At 34.2% G+C, this 25,469-nt stretch overlaps 1 long non-coding RNA gene across 1 annotated transcript; it reads left to right on the top strand.

Moving 5' to 3' along the window:
* Positions 1-93: 93 nt before the first annotated feature.
* Positions 94-25,081, top strand: LOC122111780. The gene is made up of 3 exons (XR_006148048.1): positions 94-115; positions 4,728-4,732; positions 24,930-25,081. It is a non-coding gene; the product is annotated as an uncharacterized LOC122111780 (long non-coding RNA).
* The last annotated feature ends 388 nt before the right edge of the window (positions 25,082-25,469 follow it).

Here is a 25,469-nt window from a genome sequence, read left to right as displayed (position 1 = left end):
ATATATATATATATATATATATATATATATATATATATATAAAATGGAATTCTATGCTTCCATCAGAAAGAATGACATTGCCCCATTTGTTAGGAAATGGAAAGACTTGGAAAAAGTTACACTAAATGAAGTAACCCAGGCCCAAAGAAACATAGGCCTCATGGTTTCCCTTATTTGCAATAACTATTTTAAGTCCAGGACAAGCAAAAAAGATCAAAAGATATGTACATATGACCATATATGATGATGCTAAATGAAATGAACACCAAGACAGGGACACAAGTGTTTGTTTTTTTCTTTCTAGCTATTGTTTTTAATGTACTTATAATGCATTATGTGATTCTTTTGTTTTCCTGTTTTCACTGTGTCTGATTCCTTTGTCTTGCATCTTGTATATAAAATTTTATAATTTGGGGAGGGGAGGGGGTATAACAAATTGCTTAAATAAGGATATAGGTTGACCCATTATAACAGAGAGCTGTACAAGACACTATGTTGAAAATGAACTTTACCACTTCAGGGTGAGGGGGAAGGAGAAGTTGCAGAGATGGAGCTGGAAGGGATGGTAGGGGAAAAACAAAGGAGGAAGTAAAATGCTTGATAGGAAATGTACTCATTATCCTACTTATGTAACTGTAACCCTCTGTACAGTATTTTTACAATAAAAGTATATATGAAAAAAGTATTTTATTGGCAATATAGATATACAAAAACACATTGATGAAAATACTTGAAATTAATACAGTAACTCTAAATAAGGGTATTCATGGTTATACCATAGTTCAGTTGAAACGCACTGAAACTTTTCTATTTTACTGCCAAAAATGCTACTATAATTGATTTTGATAACTTACGATTTTCTCCCATTAAAAGTAATGAAGGTGATAATGTCATGGGTTTATTTAGACTGTCCCTAAATTCCTCTCCTTTTCTTTTGTTTCTCTAATCTTTTTTGTTGAAGAGGAGTTAATGCATCACATCCATGGAAACAGAATGAAGGGTTGATAGAGGAGAATACAACTTTGAAGGCAGAAAGCATATTTATATTGTAAATGTAGACGTGTAAGAAAATATCTGATCTGTACCATGATTTGTGCTAGACAGATGGTAGATGTTTACTTGCAAAAGCAAGACATAGAATCATTCTGCCTCAGCATTTGCACTCAGTATGGGGTGAACTGTCATATTATAAAATGAAATCACTCAGGGCAAGGCACAGCCCGAAAACTATTGTTCTCTATGGTAGAAATAACTTTGGAACAGATCACAGCCTGATCTCTACACCCAGTGTGTGGGAGGGGATTACCCTTGCATTAGCCTAGCCTAGCTCCTAAAAACCCTTCAAACTCCCACGACCTTTCAAAGTGGAGATTTTCTGGCCTTGAAAATGACAGGTAGCAGGTAGACATAAGCAATGGCCAAGGAAGAAGGGGTGACAAGGTCTCTGAGAGAAACCCATTACAATTAAAACTTTCCGACTCATAGGTGACCACCATCTATTAAGATCAAAGCAGCCCACAAAGATCAATGGGATGTCACAAGATGTTTTTTGAGTCCACATAATGATTAATGAGAGGCACTATTCAAGACTTAGGTGCACAACCTGCAAATGGTGTTAGAGCATAGATCTTTAAGTTGACAAAACAAAGAACCAAGCTCATAAACCATACCTATTGGTCAGGTAGGTACTTGTAGATTGAAGTTCTATAAACATTCCTTGGCTTATGACACTGTAGTAAAGGAAGAAAATACACACACACACACACACACACACACACACACACATATACATATATATGCATATATATATGCACACACACACATGCACGTATGGTGCTAAGGACAGAGATTTCTCATGGACACTCAAATAAATGAATTTTTAAAGCCCTAAAGTCAATGACATTTTTCTCTCCCTAGAGACTACTTGCTGTCACTCTTTTCACAGTAGGGTCTTTTCTTAGTAAACTCTGCTTAAAGATTTTTGCCTGAATCCCTCTCACACTGGACAGGGAAATAAGATTGGACTATCTGGTAACAAGTAAATCTGTTTTGTTTTGTTTTTTATCAACTTCTGTCTCTGGAATTTGGTGGCACAGAGAGAAATAAAGACCTCAGATTGTGGTAGCCTTTTAAACATTTATATAGTTTCCTCTCTTCAGGAACTCCTCCAACACTCAATATTGTATTTGTAAATTTGTGTTTTTATTTTCTTTAAAGAGGATACAAAGGTTATTTGTGCAGGAGACCAACAAAACTTACATTGCCTCCTTTGTTCACAATTGCACAGATTGAATGAAACACTTAACTAGATGAAGAATGATTTTGCATATCTAAACCTGAAGGGAAAATTATAATCAACTTGCTGTTCTTCTGTATTTCACTTTCCCTTCTTTTCTTAGTTTCTGCTGTATTCTAAATTATCAATTGCAATTCTTGCTGTAAGATTTAGCATTTAAGCCTACAATAAACAGAAAGGACCACACATATGGAATGAGTAAATTGATACAAATATGTTTTGACAAATACTCTGATTAATTTTTAAGGTAAAAACTTCTTATAATAATTATTTTCCCATAAATTTCCTTCAATTTTAGTTATCAGTGTGACTAATTTTGCCCATACTTCAACACTGCCAGCCAATTTTATTTTGGAATAAAAATTAATATATGATCAACAGAAAATCCTAAATAGGAGTGACTTAATGTAGTTGTAATCTTTCTCATTTAGTTGTAAACATCTGATGACTGCTCTCACGATCTATTTTTATCAGATTCTAGGTCATTCTTTCTGTTTAATCAATTGATTATTTTATACTATCAAGCAAATGCTTGGAAAGAAATAATTACATACCTACCTTCAGGACAATTCTTGGATTTTTCCACAAGATACTTCTACTTATATTCCATTGGCTAGAAACTTATTAAATACTAAAGGAATTCTTCATTATGAGTTTCCAGGAATGTATCTAACTGTAGGAGTTATTTTAGATTTTTTTTTTGGAGGACTATTGGAGATAAGTAGCTCATTATTCAAGGTGGAAAATGAATACACAAGAGAAGTAATGCAAAAGGAAGGTAAAAAAAATAAGATGGCAAACTGAGGTTCTCTGAAGCAGACACATTTTATTTAAGAGTCTGAAGTATTTGACCTTAGCCAAATGGAAGAACATGGTGGTGATTGTGGAGATAGAGAATATTGTACATCCAGAACTATTTTTTTAATTTTCATTTTAATTGACATTTACTAATTATGAAAAGAGTTTTAATATTGTGAGGTTGCCAAACATGCAAATGATATATTTTGATAAAATTCACCCCCTCAGATTTTTGTGACATTCCTTTCTTTTCTTCTTTTTATATATATATTTTTATTGTAAAAACACTGTACAGAGGAGTTATAGTTACATGATTAAGGTAATGAGTATATTTCCTATCAAGCATTGTTACCTCCTCCTTTGCATTTCCCCTACCATCCCATCTCTCCCCACTTCCCCAATCTCTCCTTTCCCTATCCCCGACATTGTAAAGTTCGTTTTCAACATAGTGTCCTGTACATCTTATCGTTACAATGGATCAATCTGCATCCCTATTTAAGCATTCCGCTATATCCCCTCCCCTCTCCAAATTACAAAAATGCATATACAAGATGCAGAACACAGGAATCTAATACAGTGAAAACAGGGGTTATTCCGTGCAGGGAAGAAGATACAAAAGAAACAAAAGAATCGCATAGTGCATTTAAGTACATTAAAAAAAATAGCAAAAAAGAAAAAACAAACAAACAAAAAAAACACTTGTGTCCCTGTATTGGGGTTCATTTCACTTAACATCATCTCATATAGTCATATGTACATAGCTTGTCCTAGACATGTACTAGTCATTGCAAACAAGGGAAACCACTGGAGCTCCACGATATATATATATATATATGTACCACATTTTCTCAATCCATTCATCTACTGAGGGGAATCTGGGTTGGTTCCATATCTTAGCTATGGTGAATAATGCTGCCATAAACATGGTTGTGCTGGTAGCTTTTTTATGACCTTGTTTTTGAACTTGTTCAAAACTTTGGAAAGTAGAATGGAGTTTCCTCAAAAGACTCCACATAGAGCTACCCAATGACCCAGCAATCCCACTTTTGGACATTTACCCAAATGATCACAAACAAGGTCATTCCAGAACTAATATTACTTTAGGCCTCCATTAGTTTCTTTGTTAGCTAATTGCTATCAAACTGTAACTGACCTAACTAGATAAAATTAGATAGAACTGTTGGGATATATCACCAAACTTGTCTGACCTATAGGTTACCATATAGTGTATAACAGCCGTAAATCTAATAAGGCTATATGATAACATCTGAAATCGCTAGAAAAGGTTTCACCTACCTATCAATGAACTCCACCAATGTAAAATACATTGATTCATGATTTTGTTTTGTTCTAATTATAAAATAAGCCCATGTAATTCCTTCCACTGTGAAACACCATACAAGGTAACTTGAATCAATGTTACTTGACTAAAGTAAACCACTTTGTTTCTTTAAAGTTATTCTCTTTTATTGACAAGATATACAAGGTTAAATTTATGAGCCTAATTAATAAAAATGTGATTATTTAAAGACTAAGTTTTCATTATAAAAAATATTACCTAAGAATTCAATACATATAATGCACTCTGATTTCCTAGTCATCTATAGTCTAGTGACTTTCATTCTTTCTCTAGAGCATGTTTCTCTTGAAACTCAGATTTGTGATACATAATTTTCTATATATAATTTCATACATTTTAAAATTGAATCTTCACATATTCATTTGTAACATTTTCTCTCATTTTACAGATCTTTCCTATGTTTTCAGAATATTAAATGAAACTGCATTTTGTACATATATATAAAAAATTTTCCAAGTGTTTTAATCAAAATTTGATTGTATAAATTGATGGAATTTTTTCACCTATTTTACCTTTGAATTTATTTACAAGCTAAAAATCCACTGAGCTTCTTTGAACAATTCAAATCATCGAAGTTTGAGGGCACCCTGGAAGCCTGAGAATCCTGAGCTCAAAACAGCTTGAGTTATACAATGAATTCCAGGTTCTTGTCTCAAAACAAACAAAATAAAATTAGTTGATGTCATTTTTCTTTCTTTTCTTTTCTCATTTGATCATATTTTTGACAAAAATCACCATACTGAGGTAAACTTCCAAACTGCAGAGAAATAGACATATGAGAATGTGCAAACACTAATTGTCCTGTTCTTTGAGGGAAAATTCATTTAACCTGAATGTAATATATTTTAATTACATTAAAGATGCATACTCAATAAGTAATTTCAGCATCCTATAACTCATTTTGGCATCTAATTGACGAACATGTAAATATTTATCCTTTTATATAATTCATTAAATTCTTGGTCTTTTTTTTTTAACTACTGGTGCTTGAAACCAGGGTCTTATACTCTCCGCAGGTGTTTCACAATTTGAGTCACTCCCCTATTCTGCTGAATTTAATATTTGTGCATGGTTTGTTATGCTCTGATTTTTCTTAATTGGCACATATTACATACTTTTTTTATTCAAATACTTGCATTACACCTAATCTGTCACTTTTCATTTTTTAGTTCTTACCATATTCTCATCCTTCAATAATAGTATTATTTAAATGCTATTATTATTATTACTGTTAATATTTTATAACAGAAGAGAAAGCAGCATAGGGAAGCCACAAACCAGTCATCATTAGAAGCCTTCTTTATACACAATAAATATTTTTTTTGGGAATCCATGCTTTAGCCAACTTCTCATAGTCAGAAATACTTATTTTTTTAAGAAGACTGATTTCAAATTCTATATATGGATATATGAAATTTCCACTTCCACCTTCTAATTTTTACTTTTTAACAAATATCAAGGATACTTTAAAAATATAGGTATAAAAGTCTACTTCCAATTTGGAAAAAGATCTAGTTTAAAATTGCATGTATAACTCATAATGTTATGTCCTATGCTTCAAATATCGGTCAAAATATATAAAAATATTTTTAAATTTGATAGACAAATGCCAGTAAGAATTTCTGATGGATGGAGTGTCTATGCAGTATAAAGTATAACATGTGTCTACTGTTTATCAGTTCATCACCTTTGATATGTTTGGCCAATACTTTGCCAACTACCATGCTCAGTTCCAGTCTCTCTACATTAGATTTCATATTTATTGAAATAGACTGTGAATGCCATTTCTTTACCTATATATTAATCATTTGCTCTGATTTTACTTGTTATACTTAAGCAGTATACGTTAAAAGATAAAAGAAATAGTTCTTTTTCTCATCTTAACAATAATCATAGGATGAAGCCTAAGAGCATACATTTTTCTTAATAAAATTGTAGTCTTTTATTAGAATGTTAGAGATCATGTCACTCTCACTACTAATGAGGGGATATATTTTTGCATGGTCTATCATCATATTGAAGAAATAAAATAAGAAAGAAGAATTTAATAAGGAAAATATAAATGGATATATCAAAAAGTAAGTTATATAAATAAAGGAAGAATAGTTAGCTACTGAAACTATCAACAATGTTCCTCTCATGATTCAGAGGATAACATGGATATTAAAATAGGAAGGAAATTGGAATTTGATTATATTTACACAGTTGTCTTTCCTTATTCATGGGAGATTTTTCCCAGAAACCCAGTGATACCAAAATCCACAGTTGCTAAAGTCTTTTCTATAAAAAGCTGTCATCTGTGCATATAACCTACACATATGCTCCCCTATTCTTTATCTCTAGTTACTTCTAATATCTAATTTGATATAGATGCTTTATATATAGTTATTATAAAATATTGCTTGGGGAATAATGACAAAAGATAATTATTGTTCTGAATAATTTTCATCAGTAAATTGAACCTACAGAGGCCAAATCTAAGAATAGAGAGGAATGTGTGTGTGTGTGTGTGTGTGTGTGTGTGTGTGTGTGAAGTAAGAGAGGGAAAGGGATATCTTTGTGATATACTTCAAACTCAGAATTGAAAACATAATGACTCAAACATAAAAAGTTATTGTTCATAGTATTCATGAACAATGTAGAAGGGGGTGTGATGTTTCAGTTGTTCTTTTTTTCAAATGACTATGGTAGGAATATTGTGTTCTGTTTTCTAATCTAGACACTAGGAATAAAATAAAGAATAAAAACAAATTTGTTACTTCTTCAAAAAGCTGTGTTTTAGTAATGAGAAAGAAAATAAGAAAACAAATAAATAGATATATTTCAGTATAACTTGACATCCTTTAATTAGTGAAATTAAGTAAAAGAATATAGAAGAATTTACAGACAGCAGGGGACATGGCAGCTATTTCCAAAGTGTTACCTGGAAACATTGAAGAGTATATAGAAAAGTTACTATTTGTTTTTATATGGGCAGGTCTTTGGGGCTACCCCATGATTTAGCAGAGTAAAACAGTGATGAGGAATAGATTCTTGGACAAGAAGATTCCAAATAGAAGGAATATCTCAATGTGTACACAGCTTCTTAAATTTGAACATACATGAGGTTCAAAAGGAACAGCATAGGTTTATTACAGATGTGAATTAAAATGATTAAAGATTATTTGGGACTCTTACAAAGGCATAGAATTGGAGGATAACATTACATAGTCCTCAGCTCAAGAATACTTTTATGAAAAGAATGATGACCATGAAGCAACTTTTTACTCCTAGACACAATGCTGAAATTGAGAAACTGACTGTTCATAGGCGTAATTCCCTTGATTATTCTCTGGTGAGATGATAGGCTACGGTGGTCCTAAATAAAAGTAGAAACAAAGTCAAACAAGTATGGAATCCCATTCCTCTGGAGGTAGAGCCAGAAGGACTCTAAATTTCAGTCTGGATTATCTAGCTTCATACTGGATTAAAGAGACTGTGTCTTTAAACAGAGTAAAAAAGAAGGAATGAAACAAAGAAGGAAGGAAAGAAGGGAAAAAGAGAAAAGAGAAAGAAAATCAATGTAATCAGCCATATTTTGAAAGGATCTTCTATATTCTACTATCACCGTGCTAAATATTAAGGATAAGGCAGGTATCTCTTAAACTGGAGGAGTGAATACATAAATCAAATAAAATTTGTTGGGAATGAGCTTAAATAGGAAAATATTAACCATATAAATCATTAATGAAACACGTAGGAGGTTTTTGCTTGTGTTTGTTTTGGGAAATTCTGGGTTTGAATATAGGGTATGGAGTTGGATAGTAGGCGCTCACTCTAGCACCACCACCACAGCCATATCTCAAGCCATTTTTGATTCAGTTACTTTTTGGAATGGACTTCCATTTTATTCTGGTCTGAGATCAAGTCACCACTACCTGTACTTCCCACTGAGTTGGGATTACAGATGTGAACCACTTGGCTTATTGATTGAAATGAAATTTCTCTAACTTTTGCCAGGGCTTATTTCGAATCTTGATCTTTCAGATCTTTGCTTCTCAAGTAGAGTATCTGGGATTACAGGTGTAAACTGAGAGACTACGTATAAAATGTTTCTTAATATACCCAGAAAGTGCTCTGTGAAGCCATCATTAGTAAAGTGTCATCAATCAAAGGAAAATTACTGCAATTTTCAGGAATAGTATGAGAAGTTTAGTGAAATTAAGGATGCACAACAGAAAATGACCGGTGAAGTATTTCAGTGGGAAATTGTTCAATTAACTATCAGTACTTTGGGAAATGAATCTCTATGACTGTAAGAATTTGTGCATGGGGACTTCTGATGTAGATAGCTTCAAAAGATGAGAAAAATATGGAGAAGAGGAAATAGGAAATGAGTTACCACGCCACCTAAGGCCTATTCCATTTATATTAAAATTAATTACCTGGTGGAAGGAGATCAGTAAGGGACCAAGGGGAGAAGAGTTAATTTATAAACCCCATCTCCTCTGAGTTGCTATTTAGGTTATTAGCCAAGCACATAGTAGGATTCCTAACCCCTAATGAGCACCATTTTGTGCACTAATAGGTTTTAAAGCTGCTACTTCCTCACTTTTCCTCTCTCTTGATACTTACCCAATAATGTTAATTATGATTTCACATGAGACTAAGAAATAATGGAACAAAATTATACTCTTATGTAAGAAAGGATATTGAGTAGTAATTGTGTATGGAAATCTGGAAATCAAGGGAGAAGGTACAATTATGGAAGTCATCAACATGTTGGTCACATGTGATATTACAAATGTGCATTAAACAATAGATAAATAATATAAAAAAAGAAAATTAAAATAGCCTGAAGTAAAGGGACCACAAAGTAGATGAAGAAACAATAGAAGCATTAGGAAAATTATGTACATTCACTAGTACCATTAGTAACATAATTTATCAATTCCTAGACTACAAGGCAGCAATGTAAGGATTGTATTTGGGTCATTCACTTTCAATTTTATGACACTTCTTAAAGTTAGTTCCAAGCAAAACCCCCCAAAATTCAAGTACAATTTGTGAAAAAAATGTGAACATATATAACAGTAAATACTTAAAATAATTCTGTATCTATTTACACAAATTTCCACTTTTCATTATTTTTGTTGTGTTTGTAAAAAAAAGTTTTAGTTGCAAGTATCTAAAGCATATGAATAACAGAATATGTTGGCTCAGAACCAGAAAAATCAAGGGGTCATAAAGGCATAGTTGGATCCAGGAACTCAAAGAATATAATCAAATATGATATAATCTGTCTCTTTTTGTGTGCTTTTTCTTTGCTCAATTTTGCTTTCTGATGGTTTCATGCTCAGGAAAGTTTGTTCCTTTGCCATCATCAGATATAGATAGATTATACTTGCATGTAACCATGCCAGAGGAAAGCTCATAGCATCACTTTCCCAAGATTTATATCAATCCTTGAAAAGTAAATTGACTGGACTTTTTGTTGTTCATATGTGCCATGAAATTGAGAAAGTGAAGCCAGGTTACGATAGGCTCCACCAGGTGGGAGACAGAACTGCCTACTTACATGAGAGGATGCCAAGAAGATAGCAATAACAGATACTCATTGTGCTTACTACTAAAGCATATGTCAGGTAAGAGGACAGAGAGTCAATATTTAAAATATTTCAGGACTTATCAAAGTATGTTTTCTTTCTTTCATAGAAGAAGTGTCTTTTCACTCCTTAATATTAATTAGAAAAGTTTATGGTTTAAATAAAAATAGTCAACTGACTTTATAATATTTTTCAGCAGACACAGAAGACATTCATGAAGAATTGCAATAAACAATTTGAAGTTTTTTATATTGAATTTGTTAACTATTTGTTTAACCTGTGCTGTCAGAAATACTAAAAGTCCACCAGGAATAATTATATATGCCTTTTGCTTTTTCTGGATACCTTTTAGTGTCTCCACAAATGGCTAATTTTTCTTAAATTATCCATAGAACTGGAAAGAAAGATCTGGAAATAACATAAAATGTCAGGAAATCCACCAAGCAGGGAAAGCCAAAAATAACACACCTGAAAAAATAGAGAATAATAATATCAATTTAATATGCAAATAAGAATAATTTCAATTGGCTAATTCTAAAGCACTTTTATATAAGTATATGAACACAATGCTATATGATATGCCAAAACCTCTCATCAATAGTTTAAGAATACATTTACATACAAACAGGTTTGTCTTCTGTTTTTATTCATCATTCAATGAATAGTTAGTAAGGATCTATATCATATTAATCATTATCTTTCATTTGGAAGACAAAAGAAAGCACTCACTACATGGGCAGTACATAATATAGAGTAAAAATTACATAGAATAAAAGAAATGGAGAATGATCTCTAGATCTTTGGCTTGGATAAATGCTGGGGAAAGCGGATTAAAATGAAATGTTCAGGCACATAGTTTGATGTGCCTGCTACTTAGCCAAGTGGAAGCATAAAGTAGCTAATTGGATATGTCTTCTTTCTAAAATCTAGAGAAAGATTAGGCATGAAGAGACACAGTTAGAAGTAAAAAATGAGTAGCTAAGGCTGGGAATATGGCTCAAGTTACAGATACCCTCCCATTTTTTTGTCTCTCATGGGGCTTGAACTCTGGGCATCCCTGAGCTCTTCAGCTCAAGGCAAGCCTTCTACCGCTTGAGCCATAGTGACACTTCCAGTTTCCTGGTGGTTTATTGGGGATCAGAGTCTCATGGACTTTCCTGCCTGCCCTGGCTTTGAACCACTACCCTCAGATCTCAGCCTCCTGAGTTTCTAGTACTACAGGTGTGAGCCTCTGGCACCTGGCTACAGATCACATTTTTAGCAAATGAGTTCCTAAGATCAAACTTCAGGACTGACAAAAATGATAAGTAGCACTTAAAGCCAAACTACTAAATAAAATTTGTAGGGAGAGATAAAAATGGAGACAAAAAGGCCAAAGATAGCCTTGATGCTCTTGGTAATTTAAAAATATGAAATCAAACTTGGCATCAGCTACAAGGATTAAGAAAAGAAACACTGAGATGTCAAATAAGATGAGAAAAGAGGAATTCACAAGATGGTGAATATTAGTCACTAAGTAGGGTAAATGTACAGATAAAGACAGAATGAAAAAGGGAGAGGCAACAATTTCAAAGAATATTGCTTTCTAAGATATTTCCTCTAAGACATTCAATGGTATTTAAAACTGCATTCTGCATTTATCTCAAATATATACATATATATTATATTAAGTTATCTATAACAAAGTAATATGGTATATGTTAAAAATGTATGTTTTGCATTTCAATTTTGGTTTATCATTATCAAATTTAAATTAAGAAATACCTGACTAAATCTGAAAGACAGGAATTTGTAAATAGTAATGGTATTGGAAGATCAGAAGAGGAAAGCTATTTCACACACTATCCCAGTGGAATTATCATTCTTCCAGTATGCTGCACTGGTTGGTATCTGTATCTGGTAAAGGCACAGAATGCTGGGAATTCTAAAGCTTTATGAAGTTTAGGATTTCCACGATGTTTTTGTGTAGGAGCACAGAGTGATATTTTTTCTCAATAAACTGTTTCATCTCTGCCTCTTAAAAATATAGGCAAGCCTGGGCTGGGAAGTTGGCTCAGTGGTAGAGCACTTGCCTTACATGCATAAGGCCCTGGGTTCGATTCCTCAGCACCACATAAGCAAAAAGAAAAAAAGCCAGAAGTGGCGCTGTGGCTCAAGTGGTAGAGTGCTAGCCTTGTGCTGAAGAGCTGAGGGACAGTACTCAGGCCCAGAGTTCAGGCCTCACAACTGGACCCCCCCCCCCAAAAAAAAGAAATATATAAGCAAGCCTTAGCTGGGCGCAGTGGTTCATGCCTGTAATCCTAGCTACTCAGGAGGCTGAGATCTGAGGAGCTCAATTCAAAGCCAGCCCAGGCAGGAAAGTCCATGAAACTCTTATCTCCAATAAACCACCAGAAAACCAGAAGTGGCTCTGTAGCTCAAGTGGTAGAGCACTAGCCTTGAGCTGAAGAGCTGAGAGACACTGTTCAGGCCCAGAGTTCAAGCCCCATGACCAATAACAACAACAACTATATATATATATATATACATATATATATATATAGTTGTTGTTGTTATATATATATATGCAAGCCTTATCTCACTTTCTGATTTAATTTTTCTTGAATTTAGATTACTTAAATATTTGAGAAAATTAAAATGAATTGTGATAAAATTCTATAGCTTCATCCTTTTCGATGGTATTGAGGTTTGAACTCAGTACTTCATGCTTGTTCGGCAGCCACTCTACTTTTAAAACAAAACAAAATGCATGTATTCATTTGCAGATAACTTCATTACCTAATTTGAAAATACACCAAAGGAAACTTTGACCCAGCATAATAGCTACAGAATAACACATTGGTTCAACATGGAAATTTACCAAGTGTATTTAGGAAGAAATATACAACTGTAGTATAAACTTTTATTAAAATAGTCATCTTCAAAAACAACATGGGTAGGTATTCAGTTTGTGGAGAATTTAAATGCTGTAACTCTTTAGAACATCTAACACAAAGTCTAAGGAAATGAACATTAGGAAGCTGATACTTGAGATGGGAGAAGAGCAGTAATTAAGGAGAGAGGATCTAAGAATGAAGAGAGGAATGCAGTCATAATATTCAATGCATATTGTTTGCAAGGAAAATGGAGGGGATGGTGAGGTTGGAATGATATAAAGGATGACATTGATCAAGATACATCATACTCACAAACTGATATGCAAAGTAGTAACCCTTTTGTAAAACTACTTACAGATAATAGAAATATAATTTTTAAACATACATGGGTACATTGGAAGACTTATTTTCTGTGATAGAACAAATCCATTAAAAAGTCAATTCTCCTTAAATTACATATGAAAATGTACCATTAAATCACCATTTCTTTAAACCCATTGTATCAAATGTCAGTATTTTTAGACAGAATGAAGAATATCAATATAATATAATATAGTTTGTGAATAAATCTCTATTGTGGGTAAAAGTGCCTTCTGAGAGCACAGGAGTTGTTATAGAATTGCTGAGCCTAGACCCTGCTCACTCCCTGCACCCTCAAGAAATACCTGACAGGCAGTCCTTGAGAAGAATTAGCAACATCTGTTTCTATGTGTTTATGTCAGAAGTCACAAAAGAAACACTGTTAATTATAAGCACAGGCAATATAATAACAGATTTTGAAAACTGAGAAAACAAAAAGCATAGAGATTTTTGGCCATATGGAAATTAAGACTTCATCTAGAATGATGTCTCTGTTCTTCATTCACTACTAAATTTATTCCAGTCAATCGATTGCAATTCTTGGAGATAGAAGTACATTTGGTATTCAGTCCCCAGCAGGACAAAATTGGTCACTAAAAATGCTCCAAAATAATGACACACCATAAAATACACTTTCATTTCTTTAGCTGGGCCAGAGGGAAAGCAATGTCTTAGTGATTATCATATCTAAAGGTCCCATCTAGGCCAAGAAGCCATGAAAGTTAAGAAGCAAGGTGCTGGTGGCTCATTTCTATAATCCTAGCTATTCAGAAGGCTGAAAACTGGGAACCATGGCTGGAAGCCAGCAGTGGCAGGAAAGTTTGTAAGACCCTTAACCACCAAAAATTCAGACAATGGAATTGTGACTCAAGTAGTAGAACACTATCCTTGAGCAAAAAACTCAAGGAAAGTACCCAGGCCCTGAGTTCAAGTCCCAGGATCAGCACAAAACAAATTATAAATGCATTAGTTATGAGTAATTTCTTTCATTTGCCCATTTTATTGACTTTTCCAAATATCATCCAATGGTCTATAATGTGTTAGTTTCTTTTTTTTCTGTGTATTGGAGTGAATGACTGTCAGCCACTCTATTTCTTGAGACTTGTCTCCAAGTCTTTTTTTTTTTTTAAGAGAATCTTGCTTTTTGCCTGGGCCAGACTGGATCACAATACTTTTGCTTGTACTCCCTGCCACAGCTGAGATGATAAACAAATACTCACCATACTCAACCTTTTCTGTTGAAATAATCTTTTTTTTTTTTTTTTGCCAATAGTTGGCTTGGAACCTTGATTTTCCTTATTCTCCTATAAATATGGTATACATATAAATTTAGCATTTTTGTTAACTATTTAGTTTTCTCACAAATAATTGACAGAAAATCAGTATCAAATTTTACTTCTTTTCTAAACATTTGTGAGTTAAATTTGGTTGTAGACTCCTATAGTCTTTTATAATATAAACCATATTGTAAAGTAGGTAGCAATTTCAGTAAGATAATTCTTTCTGGGACATATGTAAGAGTTTATTAGTGAGAGCAGAAAAATGTAGAAAGAAGAGATACAATCTATGGAGCCATTAGAGGAAGATTTTTGAAACATAATTTCTATTTTATATACCATAACCCAATTCTTACATAAACACAGATGCCTTTGTTACTCTGTGCAGTAAATATGCAAATATATGTAATATATTCTAACTGAAAAAAATCAGAGTGTAATTTTGTGACCAGAATGATAACTGAGTAAGAAGTCAAAGCATAAATTTTCTAGTGTTCACAGTGGTTAGCTTACATTAATTGGTTTTCATTCTTTAAATACAGATGGCCTAAGTTGACAGCTTAGTCTGTCAAGACACATGGGACATTTACAATTGCTTTATAAATTTAAACATAAATTTTGATGGCAATATGCAACACAATGCCACTCAAGTGGCTGAAAGGCCACTTGGCATTTATGGCTCCAACTGGAGAAGTCTCTCTGCATGGGCCACATGAAGACTTGTGCTGGGGGTCAGCATAGCAGCAATCCATAGGCACTTTACTGTGGCATATGGGACAGAGTTAATTGGGTTTCAGAGCTCTTTATGAATTGGTTACATACTTTGATATTTCATAGGCTCAGAACACAGGAGCCATCACTTTCTATCTGGTAACTGGAAATTAAGATGGATTGATAGTTGAACTGGGGCTATGAGAACCTTATAAAACAAATGTTTGAGCTACAGATTTCTGTTCGTGAAGAGGAACTGACTTTGCCTTTATTTAAGTATTCCAAACTGGGTAAAAAGGAAACGTTTGCAACAGAAATACTCACAAGATAATATGTTGGAAATGATAGTACAACTTTGTGGGAGAGATTGCAGGGGAGGGAAAGAGGGAGACAAATAAGGGAGGGGATAATAAATTAGACAAGAAATGTAATTACTACCTTATTTATGTAACTGTAACTCTTCTGTACATCACCTTGACAATAGAATTAAGAAAAACAAAAGACAACAATATAGAGGAGAACTACATGAAATTGATACCTTGATGCTTCTTGGCATCGATTTTCCGATCAATTATTTGAATTATTAAGTGGCTTTAATAGTAAAGTCCTCTAAATAGTAGGGAATATGCTGTCCTTAATTTCATAGAAAATTAAAAGGAAGAAACAATAAAAAGTAAGAAAATAAGCCAAAGCAAAAGTCTGAATATTCCTGTCTATAACCAAGTTACTCATTTATGTAACATTAGACAAGAAAACAAGTATGAATTTTCTGACATTTCTAACAATATATTGAGTATTATAAAATGTATTAAAAATGTCATATATATATATATATATATATATATATTTCAGCAACACTATACAATACTATAGAGGAGAACAAGGTGGCAAATCCATGAAGCTATAGCCCAATGTTTAGTAAGGTATTTGGTAAGTTAGCTGTCACCAGGCAAATACAGTCACAATAGTGATAGTCTGAGATGCACTGGCAAGGTCGTGATGGATAGCTGGTAGAGGAGAGTAAGGGAGGAGATGAGGAAAGAGTAATTCTTCCTCAGTGGAGTCAACATGAGGTAATAGCTTTCTAGAGTAAATATTAATTCTCATTAATGTTTAGAAGGATGTACATTTGAACTCCCACAAATCTTTCCTGTAAGCTATAGGAATGTAGGGATGTACTATGCCTTGTGGAAGAGTATGGTGGTCAGTAGCTAAGAAAATCGTAAGCTCAGCCATATAACAGAGTTCCTAATATCAAATGAAGGAAAGCAAGAAGGCATCAACGAGGTCATGGTCTCTGTCCTTGAAGAAATTACCTTTGGCAGCAAATGCCTGAACAGAGGAGCTTACCTAGATAGAAGAACTGTGATAGTCTTTACTATATGACACCTCAAGCAGTATGGGTCTTAATATTTTTTTTTTGCTTTTGTGGTATATTTAGACCAGAAGTTTTATTTATAAACATCATTTGAATCAAGTAGTTTTTAGGTGCAAAGGTGTTAACTGTCCCAGTACAATATAATATTGATATATTTAAGCTCCAAATGATCATGACTCAGCCTGTAGGGCTTCAAGAGTCCATAGTTTTTTCCATATGGGTGAAAAGAGGGATTCTTCCATAAACTATATTTTAAATGATTATTTTAAAGGAAATTTTGGTGTATATAATTATTTCTACGGATGTATCAGTTCTATTTGTTGGAAACACATTTAGTTCATTCTTGGGAAGTGAGCTCAAGCTCTTGATCACTTGAATCAATGCTAGGTTTAAAATTATAATGGTTTGATTTAGTTTCATGCAGTTTTGAGCATGTTCAGTTGTTTGCCAACTGAAATATTTGTGGCTGAATTTGGAACTCCTGAGAGTCTGTAGGTGGAGTCTCACTCTAATTTAGCTAATTATCATTGACCCTTTGCAACACACACAGGGTTCCGAACATGCTATTGTAAAATACAGGAACATGACAACTGAAGAAATGCCTGAAACAGGTCACAGAAACTGGAAAGAATTCTCTCACTCTTTTTCCTCTTAAGCAGACTTCTCTGAAAACAGTTCATAATACTTTTAATTCCAGAGTAGGTTTTTTTTTTCATAGCTACCTAAATATGTTTTGTATCTCTGAAGATATACAAGAAAATGATCTGAAAAACTAGGCCTTCCTGAGTTCCAGATAATTTAGTAATATGTCCTCATATTCCTTTTTTAACCACTCATATTTCTACCCAACTATCCACATCTTCAACAAACTCTTACCATGGATCACTTGGAGATTTCCTGTTCCTTTGAGTTTCCTTTTGCAAAGGATCCATGTCATTTGAAACTTACATTAAATAACTACTCATAGTACTTTTTTGTTGTTCATCTGTCTCTTCTTGTAGAGATCTAAGGCATGAACTTAGTGATGTATAGAAAATATAACACTTTTTTCCATTTCACATCAATTATTTGGGAAAGGGAAAGATGATGAGATTTTTAGCCATATCAATCAAATTCAACATTTGCCGTGTTTTAATTGAAAGAATGCCTAACTTGGAGACTTTAAGCTTCTAGATGGTGCAGCAATGAAATCACTTAAAGAAATAATAGGTAACAATAACAGTAATCTTTAGAAATATGTGCCAATATATTTCTTCTGACATTTGTTATTACTGAGAGGGGTTGTCTGGTTTCATTATTATGCAATGAAGTATTGATTCTATTATTGTCTCTGAATAAGATATTCCTTCACTAAAGAGATTTTTTTCTATCTTCTTGGTTGTTTAGTTTGAATGTAAGGTTGGTTCTTAAACACTTATTTTAATTTAGTAGAAAGATGAGACGGTGAGCCCAGGTTAACTACCCGTCTCTTATAATGAGAATATGGAACATGGTGTTTTCAAAGGTAGAAGTTCAGGTTCAGCTGTGTCTTGTGCCAGATGTTCAGGTGTCTGGTCTTGGGGTAGTCTATGGCTAATGGATCCCAAGAGAATCTGCACTGTCCATATGAATTCCAGCTTTTATGGGCTGGGGGTAGAACTGAAATGCTATAAAGGAAGGAAGAGACATTATTAAAGTGACTCATAAATAAAAGTCTTTATGTACAGGGAGGTGAAACATATCCTCTTTTTCTAGGAAATGGCATGGGAAGGTTTTATAAAATTTGTATGAGTTGGTCAAGATAAATTGAATCAAGACGCTAAGTTCTGACAAGATAGACACCTAATTAAAAGTCGATTTGTCACTTTGTAACTAAGATACAAGTTTTGAAGAGAACCTTAAACTTCTTGGTTACACCATCTGGTTGAGGCATATAGAAGTCTAAAAGGCCCAAAGCCTTCTGAGCATGAACCATGTGTATTGTTCCTTTTCTATGGTATTAAATCTAGATCTGAGAAGGAAATGAATACCGCAGTGATGCTTTGCATTTTAGATATAGCATATGTAAAGATAAGTGAAACTTTAATTTGTACTTTGTATTTCTGTGAGAAAAATATTGTCTCTGAATTATTTGTGCTGAATGAGTCACTCTTAAGCAACAGACTAGTCATATGTAAAAATATTCAGATGGAGGGCTGGGAAGGTGGCTCAGTGGTAGAGCACTTGCCTTATATGCATGAGGCCCTGGGTTCGATTCCTCAGCACCACATAAGCAAAAAGAAAAAAGCCAGAAGTGGCACTGTGGCTCAAGTGGTAGAGCGCTAGCCTTGAGCTGAAGAGCTGAGGGACAGCGCCCAGGCCCAGGCCCAGGAGGGTTCAGGCACAACCGGACCCCTCCTCCCCCCAAAAAAATATTCAGATGGGCCAATTTATTGCCTTTGGCATTTAGTGCTGAAGTTTGATCAATTGGACTTTTCTTTTTATCAAGGACTTCTTGGCTAAGAACAGAGAGTGGCAATATCCCACAGATCACCACTTACCATGGCTTCAGTGCCATTTGTTCAGCCAGTGAATGTCCATTGTTGTTCACTAGGTGTTAACTTAGTCCAGTTAGCCAAGTCCACAGGTAGCCAATGGGGTGAACATCTGAGTCTCTGGCAAGGAACAGAGGACTGATGAAATCACTCCTTCTCATAATTGGACTCTGTGAATTAGCCATGGAATCCATTTTGTATCAAAGGGTACTCCATTGTGACAACCAAATTACAGGGCATTGACTCCATGGCATAAGTTATCATGAGAAAATAGATGCATGGTAACAGGCTCAAGAGCTATAAGGAGACTGATTTCCAAGAGATTCCAGTATGTAGCCAGCAGTGTCCACATTTTCTTTCTATGTTTTTCTTGCTTAGAAAGATCACGGACAATATAATGTCATGATAAATAATCTAGAACCCATGAGAGGCATGAGATGACCTTGATTTGGCATCTAAAGTATAGGAGTCTTTAAGGGCATTAAAAGCATTAGGGTGAGTATATTTTTAAAATTTAGGCAAGATTATAGAGGTTTTAGCAAAGGATCTGTTTAAAGCAAATTGATTTGTTAGAAGGAACATCATTGACCTTTTAATCAGATTTTGTAAATGAAGATATATTGTCTTGAACTAGAACATATTGGACTGGTATTTCCTCAGAGAATGTGCTGAACGAATGTGCTTAGAAGACAGTGTGTCATATCTATGCTCCTGGAGGAAGCCTTATGCTTGTCTGCAAATATGGGGTGCCGTGACAAAGCTGTTGAGCAATTTTGGCATCTCACAGATAAATTGGGAAACTTTAGAAATAAAGGTAAAGCTCAGGTAAAAAGCTTTTGAAATAGCCATTAGATAAAATACACTAGTCAAAATATTAATAGCAAAATAATACTAAAGATTTAATGCTATTGCCATTTCAATAATATTCATTGATAATACTCCTGGATGGGATAGCAATATTGGGGTTGTAGTACTAAACTATGAGGTATCTTCCTTTAAAATTTTTTTTTCAAACTTAAAATTACTTTAGATGTCATATCAAAGTCATCTCATGCCTCTCCTGGGTTCTAGATTACTTCTGATGACCTTAAGTTGTCTATGATCTTTCTAATCAAGAAATGCATAGACAAAACTCCCAAATGAAAAAAAAGCAAAAACCAACTCTTGCTTTCTTTTACTTATTTCCCTGTTTCTCTTTTTCTTATCCTTCTTTCCTTCTTGTCTTCCCTTCCTTCTTTCCATCCTTCCTTTCTTCTTTCTCACTCTCTTTCTCTTTCTTCCTCCTTCTTTTTCTCCTCTACCTCCTTCTCCCTTTCTTTCCATCTTTCTCTCTCTGTAGCCCATGATAGTCATGAACTTGCAGTCTTCCTGGCTCAGCTTTCCAAATGCTAGAATCACAATAAGCTACTGCATTTGATTGTTGAAGACCGTTTTAATTTACAATAGAATATGTTAATCTATTAATATGTTTTTTAACTGAGAATTCATTAGACACATTTTCCTCTTGTTATCTGATAAATACCAAACATTTAATTTAATGTTGTAGACATTGTGTGAGTGTCTATCCCTACTACAGGATAGTAGTACATAATAGTGGTGTAAGAAATTTATGAACAGCTAAAGCTACAGTAAAGGTCAACTATTCTCTATCTCTCTTTAACAGCAAAACCTTGCCTTCTGTAAGCTAGTATTGCATATTTAGTAATATTCATCTGAAGCATTGTTTGTGTTATTTAAAACACAGTCTGAAAACTGGGAAAAATATTGTGAAGAAGGTGTAAAAAATTAGATTGTAGTTGCAAAACCTTAATAAATAGAACTTGACATGGTGAAGCATGACTATCATCCTAATACTCAAGCAACTGAGGCAGGAAGATCCTGACTATAAGGCCAGCACTGGCTATTCAGTGAGTCTGTATAATAAACAATTCAAGCAAACTGGAACAAAACAAAACATGTTCCCCTTTGTTACTGGGATTTAGGTTCAAGACTTTGCAACTGTTAGGTAAGAACTTAATTACTTGAGCCAGATATCCATTCCCTTTTGCTTTGTTTTTCAGATAGGATGTGCCACTGGATTTGCCAGGATTGATCCAGATTTGCATCTTCCTACCTCCAACTCCCACATAACTGGGCAAACAAACATCCAAAAGTTTAATAAACACATGCTACAGGAGACAGAATAAATGTAAATTTCATTTAGCAGATCATATCTATAGGAACACAAGTCGTTAATTAGTAAGAATGAGTATTGTTTAGAAAAACAATAATTTAACATAATTGGATTGTGATTTTATTGGTGCTTATGATACCCATGTAGAGGTGGCAAATCATTCCTGAAACTATAGTGTCTGTAATTCATCATCAGATGCTAGCCTAGGGGGAGAGAGACAGACTGTGTGAATAGAATGAGGGAAGGCTGAGAAAAACTGTGATTATAGCGAAAAAGAGACTGAAGCCATTCTTGAGAGGCCCTGACAAAGAGAGAGAGAGAGACAGAGGGACAGAGACAGAGAAAGAGACAGAGAGACTACAGCAGTATCATTGGTAGTATGCTGAGAAGAAGGGGATATTATACGTACTGAGGAGGCATGCCCATAGAAGAAACCAAGCCTCAAAAGCAAGGCTAAAGGAGAAAGAAAGAGAAGAGATTAGTAATGTTTCTGTAAACAATGTTGAATTTGATCTTTCAAATGGTCTAAACTAACAATTGAGATTCCTTTGCATTGCCTTTTAGCTACCAAACTGATTTTCCAGAATGTATGATTCCAGTCATGCACACATCCCACTTTGTTTAGAAAGATTAAGCCACAATGTTTTAGCTAGGAAATAATCATGATTAGTGAAAACACTCTGTGAACAACCTGAGAATCATAGTGAGATTATTTTTATGAGAATACATGTGTGAGGGATGAGATTCCAAGTGTGGAACATTTCCAGGACGTCTTCTTTATGTGGACTCTAGGAAATCTGGGATTCTCCTAAATGAAAGAACCAACAGTAAGTATGTATGTTAAAATTGTTACAAGTTAAAAGTTAATTCATTTGTCAGGCTTTTCCTAAGGAATGCTTGCTCATCAATTGTTTTATTGTTACAGAAACTAATCTATGCAAAATACACATTTTTATTAAGGTTTATAAGCAAAAATTCCCTAGCCTTTTAGTTTTCATTGTAAAATATAACAATTCCCCTGTGAACTCTCAGGCATTTTTTTCTTTTAGAAAATAAAAACATGGAAGAATATTTATTTTGAACTACTATCAACTAGAAGTAGGTTTACTAATTTTGAAAAACAATACTAAAGGGTTTCCTTTCTAACTACAAATGTTTAGAAGGGCATTTATGTATAATTTATAAGTATAGAATCAATTTATATCTTATGCATATATCTAATGTATTATGTTATATTAATATATTTATATTTAATAAGCAAAGAGTAGCAATTAATTTTAGGGTAACAAAGCAATGAAAATCCATATATGAAATTATTTTCTTGCATTCTGGGGATTAAACTCAAAGTCTTGCACATGCTAAGCTGCTGTTCAACCACTGATCTATAATACATCCACGGCCCGATAAAGATGTATGTAAAATAAGTGTGTCTTCAAAAACATCCATAAACTTGCAAGGCAATGCAAAGCAACTCAATTCTTAGTTTAGACCATTTGAAAGATCAAATTCAACATTGTTTACAGAAACATTACTAGTATCTTATTTTCTCTTTCTTTCTCCTTTAGCCCTGCCTTTGAGGCTTGGTTTCTTCTATGGACAGTGCCTCCTCAGAGCCACTTCTCTGAAACATGTTTGAATGCAAAATCATGTCAAGATCACTGAATGTTTTGATGAACTTGTCTTCCTTTACAAATGAGCTTTGCAATAACAGTAATTCACTTTTTGCAACACACTAAGAACCTTTCAAATGACTGCAAAATCAAAATGGCATGCCATTCATTTCCTGTAGTGAAGATTAAGTTCCCATAGAACTGGTTAATCAAGTTTCTCCTATTTTACTGCTGTTAGCCATAATTTTCCCTTACCAACACCCTAGAGTAACTAAGACTAGCCTTACTTGGCATCGATGTTGTTGCTGATAAACAATGCTGAGATTTTTAAGGTTTTCACAATAGAGGTCCTTCACATCTTTGGTTAATTCTTAGTGTTTTGTTGTTGCTGTTGTTCTTGTTGTTGTGTGTGTGTGTTGTATGAGGTTTTGGCTATTACAAATGGAATTGTTTTCCTAATTTCAGTCTTTCTCTTCTTATTTTTTAGCATACAAAGAAGATATTGATTTTATTTATTTATTTAGTTGGTCATAGGCCTTGAACTCTGGGCCTGGGCTCTGTCCCTGAGCTCTTCAGCTCAGGGCTAGTGATCTACCACTTGACCCACAGCACCACTTCCGGTTTTCTGGTGGTTAACTGGAGATAAGTGTCTCATGGACTTTCCTGCTCAGGCTGGCTTAGAACCACAATTCTCAGATCTCTGTCTCCTGAGTAGCTAGGATTATAGGCATTAGCCACTGGTGCCCAGTGGCTAATTGATTTTTGTGGGTTGATTTTATTTTTTTTCTGGTCGATTGTGAGGCTTGAACTCTAGGCTTAGGTGCTGTCCCTGTGCTCTTCAATTCAAGGCAAGCGCGCTCTACTGCTTGAGCCACAATGCCATTTCTGGTTTTCTAGTGGTTTATTGGAGATAAGAGTCTCATGGCCTCTTCTACCCCTGCTGGCTTTGAACTGTGATCCTCATATCTCAATCTCCTGCATAGCTAGGATTACAGGTGTGAGTCACCGGTGCCCTGTTTGTGGGTTGATTTTACACACTGCTGCTTTACCAAAGCTTAGGATCAACTCAAGGAATTGAGAGAGGAATTTTTAGGATTCTTTAAATACAGGATCATGTCTTCTCCAAAAGATAGTTTTACTTCTTTCCATATTTGGATCCTTTTTATGTTTTTTTTTTTTTTCTTGGCTTACTTTTCTTCTAGGAATTCCAGTACTATATTGAAGAGGAGTGGAGAGAGTGGACATCCTTATCTTGTTCCTGATTTTAGAGAAAATAATTTTAAATTTTCACAATTAAGTACAATGCTGGCTGTAGGTTTATCATATCTAGCCTTTATTATCTTGAGGAATGTTCCATGATAGCTAGCTTCTTCAGAGCTTTTATCACATGGAGGTTGTGGATCTTGTCAATTGTGTGTGGGGTTTTGTTGTTATTGTTGTGTGTGTGTGTTTTTTTGCTTTTTTGATGTTTTTTGTTTTGTTTTTCTGCATCTATTGAGCTGATCTTCTGGTTTTTGTCCTGGTTTTTGTTGATGTGTTGAGTCACATATATTGTCTTACCTATATTGAGCCAGCTTTGCATCCCTGGGATGATTTTCATTTGATCGTAGTGTATAATTTTTTTGGTTAGTTGTTAAACTAGGTTGGCCAGAATTTTATCAAGCAGTTTTGCACAGATATTCATCAAAGAGATGGGTCTATAGTTTTCTTTCTTTCATGGGTCCCTTTCAGATTTTGGAATGAGTGTTCTGTTGGATTTAAATAATGAGTTTGGTATTGATCTTTCCCTCTCTATTTCAGTGAAGAGTTTTGGAATGGAAGACACTCTATGACATGGAAGACACTCTAAGAAAGGAAATGTCTTCATTACCTGACTCGTGTAATTCCTCTGTATAATACCTTTATATTAACAATAAAATAAATAAAAATCTACTTTCAAAATTAGAAAATAAAAGAGTTTTGAAAAGATTTGGAGAAAAAAAATATATTAAGAAAATAAGCCAGACCCTAAGAAACATAGACTGCATGGTTTCCCACATTTGTGGCAACTAGAATGTGCCTATAAATCTACAAGTAAACACACTGGATGATAAAAGAAAACAACAACAACACTGGGACAAGATAAATTATAAATGTCTCTAGGCATTCACGCAGAGTGAAACCAAAAGAGGATATTCTTAGGAGAGGGTCACATAGGCATAATACCATACAAAATAATACTTATTGAAATGAGCCTCAAAGTGGAAACAAGAAGGCTTTTCCTTTTGTCTTACATGTTTTGTCCTATATGTCTTTGGAGGTTAACGATAGGGCACAGAAATGGTGGGAAAGAGGGTAAACAAGTGCAACAGTGATACTCACCAAACCCTACAGTGAAAATGAACTAAACACCTTGTGGGTACGGACAGAAGGGAAAAACTAGGAGAGAGTGAGGGTAAATTTTTTAAAAAAGAAATGTATTCTTTACTTAACTTATATAACCATGATCCCTCTGCACAGGACCTTTCCAATCACAATAAATGTTTTAAAATC

Source organism: Dipodomys spectabilis, unplaced genomic scaffold (assembly GCF_019054845.1).
Source record: "Dipodomys spectabilis isolate Male_0828 unplaced genomic scaffold, ASM1905484v1 ptg000089l, whole genome shotgun sequence".
NCBI classification, from domain to species: Eukaryota; Metazoa; Chordata; class Mammalia; order Rodentia; family Heteromyidae; genus Dipodomys; species Dipodomys spectabilis.
The sequence above is the reverse complement of the archived record's forward strand: the minus strand, read 5'-3'. Positions and strand labels throughout refer to the sequence as shown.